This window comes from Manacus candei, unplaced genomic scaffold (assembly GCF_025592945.1).
Source record: "Manacus candei isolate 608988 ecotype Guabito, Panama unplaced genomic scaffold, ASM2559294v1 h1tg000107l, whole genome shotgun sequence".
NCBI lineage: Eukaryota > Metazoa > Chordata > Aves > Passeriformes > Pipridae > Manacus > Manacus candei.
In genome coordinates this window covers 188,672-192,232 of record NW_026138155.1, presented here as the reverse complement: position 1 = coordinate 192,232, position 3,561 = coordinate 188,672, and positions in this window count along the sequence as shown.

Below are 3,561 nucleotides of genomic sequence, written 5' to 3'. Positions count from 1 at the left end.
GAGGGGGGCAGGGACTCTTTTCTCTGGCGGAAGAATCGCGCGTCTCGGTCGCTTCGCGAAGGCATCCTCGGCGCGTGCGCGCGCGCGCAGCTTCGCGAGAGCGTGCAGGGGGCCTCGGAGCCGGCCCGGGGACGGTGTTTAAAGTTGCGTTTAAAACACTCGCGAAGCGATGAGAAAAGGCGTCTGTTTGTAGTTAAACCCCTTCTTGTGTGGACCCTCAGCAAAAGCGCCGAGTTCTTGCCTGTCCTGTGCCCATCCCGTGTCTCCCAGCCTGCGTGTGCTGGGACAGACCTCCTTGTTTATTCCGTATAGATCCCTTATTTACCGCCCTCCCTGCAGAATGTAAACAGGAATTTGCCCTGGGCTTTATTTGCTTCCTTAGGCCTTTCCCCAGCACAAAGGGTGTCACTGCACTTTTCCTTCTCGTAGCCAGGCTATGTCTGGCATTCCCACTGACTGCATGAGTGCCAGGGAAGCTGAGATGTTGTCTTACACCTCCATTCTTTAAGAACTGGACAACTAAACTTGTGAATGTCCCAAATTTTTTGTAACCTAATTTTCTTTTTTTTAAATGGGTTTGGGACTGTGTTACAATACAGTATAGCAGAGACCAGGAACAGAATAAATACTTGGCATGCAAATCCTGGCATGGTGAGGAGTGTCAGAATCTTGCCACACCACCAGAGGTTGAAATGAACAGATAAAAGCAAGAAGTTCAGAGCAAAGGCAACTCGTTTTCTTTAAACTCCTTCCAGTATCTGTAATTATTGGCTGTTCTGACAGCACACAAAGGAGGATTTCCTCTAGAGATAGTAAGCACAGTGACATAAATCAAGCACGGGGAGAGCATAGGTTGGTGTGGTTTTTTTTTCAATTTATTTCCTGACAAATTAACTCTGAATCAGTTTGCTAAAAATTCATCTGTCACGGGCTTTTTTTAACCCTTTCCCTAGTAGCTTATAAGACTGAAATGAAAGGCTATTTTTGCTGCAGCAACCCCTCTATGCATGGGGTGAACTGCTCTTGGAATCCAAGCCTGCCATGTGCTGCTCCCTTCCATTTTTATTAATTTTCACCTTGACTTTTCAAACTGAGAAGGTGCAGAGAAGGGCAAGTCCCGCTGGAATTTTATCCCGCTTTCACAATTCCATTCTAATTCTTCTGGGACTCGTTGCTTAAGAGTCGGCGTTTAAGAAGTCTGTAAAGCTGTGGCAGTTTTCCAAGATCCCACTGGTAGTTTGTGGCAGTCACCACAACCAAGGGATTTAGAGAGACACTGCTGGGAAAGAGAGAGAGGCAGCCGGCAAGAATTCCATGTGTTTGTCCAGGGAAAGAGGCAATATTAAACCCAGGGAAAAGAACTGACCTTGGTGATTGCAATGAGGCACACCTGGAGCACGGCCACTGTCCAACGGCAGGCAGGTGTTTTGCGTTGGACTTGATGCCCTGGACAAAAGCTGGATGTCTTGGAGTGGTGGAAAGACTCCCAAGGGCCATGTCAGCCAAGGAAGAACACTTTGGTTGCAGGGGTTCACAGCCAAAAACTGAAATGTGGAAAAGGGATCTCGCCCCAATAAGGAGGACCTGGGGGTGCTGGTGGATGAGAGGCTGGACAGGAGGTGTCCATGTGCATTGGGATTGTTCAGCCTGGAAAAGAGAAGGCTTTAGGGTGACCTAATTATGGCTTTCCAGTGCTGGAGCAGAGCCTGTAAGAAAGATGGAAAGAGACTATTTACAAGGGCCCGGAGTGACAGACCAAGGGGGAATGGCTTCAAAGTGAAAGATATTAGGTTTAGATTGGATATTGGGAAGAAATCTTTCCCTGTGAGGGCAGTGAGGCCCTGGCACAGGTTGCCCAGAGAAGCTGTGGCTGCCCCACCTCTGGAGATATCCAAGGACAGGCTGAACGGGGCTTGGAGCAACCTGGGCTAGTGGAAGGTGTCCCTGCCCACGGCAGGGAAGTGGAACTGGGTGAGCTTTAAGGTCCCTTCCAACCCAAACCATTCTATGATTCTGTGTATCCTTGCAGCAGACATTTCTGTCTATTTTTAAACATCCTTCAGAGAAAGGTCCTGTGGTTTGGCTCTGTGTGGTGCTGTGGAGACCCAAGTGCTGCTCCCTGCCTGACTTTTGACCAGTCAGTTAAACGCAGGGATGCAAAGGTTAAGGCTCTCATTTTCATACCCACCCAGCTTCGGTGCATTCAAAGTTCAGCAAGGGCTCGCAGAGCTCAAGGAGTTCAAACCTGTGTGCAGACAGCAGCTGCAGAGCAAGGATAGATCCAGCCTCGTGTTGGGCAGGCTGGGAGGCTATATTCAAATAGTTTGTCAAGAATTTGAATATCCCGAGGGGCTGGAAACATGCAAACTTGTAAAAACAACTGCTGTTTGGGTTTAGCTGGTCAGGTTCGCTCTGTGACAGAGTTATCCCTGTGGTTTTCCTTGTGTTTGTGCTTTGGCTCCAGTCATTACATAACTTATCTATATTTATTGCTAGCCTGTGATCCAAGCAGGCTTGGAGCAGCCCAGAGGAGGCAATATTGATGTTGGTTTAGAGAACAGAATCTTTAAAAAAAATAATGGACACAGACTCTCAGGATTTCTTGGTTTTCCAAAAGCTGCAAAGAAAGTTAAACTCCATTTTCTTTGTGAGAGGCACAGTTTGCAAGTGTGGAATGTTGGGAAAAGCAGCAGAAGGTAATAAGGACAATCCTAAAAACACAGTTTATGGTGAAATGACCTGGCAAGGCTCTGCTCAGCTTCCAGGGAGGAAGTGCTCGTCGAAGAAAAATCATTGGCACATAGGAACTTTCCCAGAGGAATGAAATGGGTTTGAGCACTGAACTGCCTGATCTCTGTGAGAACTGAACTATCCAAAATCGTTAGTTAGTTTTGAAAAATCTTACCCTTTTTTGTGCAATGAATGAACCAATGGAATGCTGATTTTCCCAGTAAGTCGTGTGGAAATCAGAATATACGAATTATTGGGCTGCTCTGCCTTATAAGTACATCGGCCGTGCTTGTTCCTACAGGCAATAATTAGCTGCCCTTTGAAAGAAAATAATCCTGTCTTCCTGGAGAATATGTGGCAAAGGACAAAAAGAAACTAGGTGCAGGCTTCTTCGTTTCTCTGAGCTCAAATGTAGATTTGCACCGCAGCTGTTAAAGGCTGTTGACCCCAGAAACCATCAGCAGCAGAATTACAGGAGTGTCACCTCGAGTGGAACATCCCCACGGCCTCTGAGGACTTTGTAGCTGTTCCCACCCTGCTCTTCCTACCAGCAGGAATCTAAATTATTTACTAGGAAAACAAACCCTTGTATCTGAGCTGCACAAGATTCCCTTTCCTGTCTGTTCCCAGCACGGAGCTTCTCGAAACACCGAGACGCAGTTCTGCTTTCCACCGGAGCTGTGAAATACGTGCTCACATTTAGCAAATGAAGCACCTCTTTCACCTCATTCAGTGATTAATTCAGAGAGGAGAACTGCAGGCACTAAATTAACCTTTTTACCTGATTTAGTTTTACTAAATAAACAGCTCCATAATGTAATTTTCTCAACC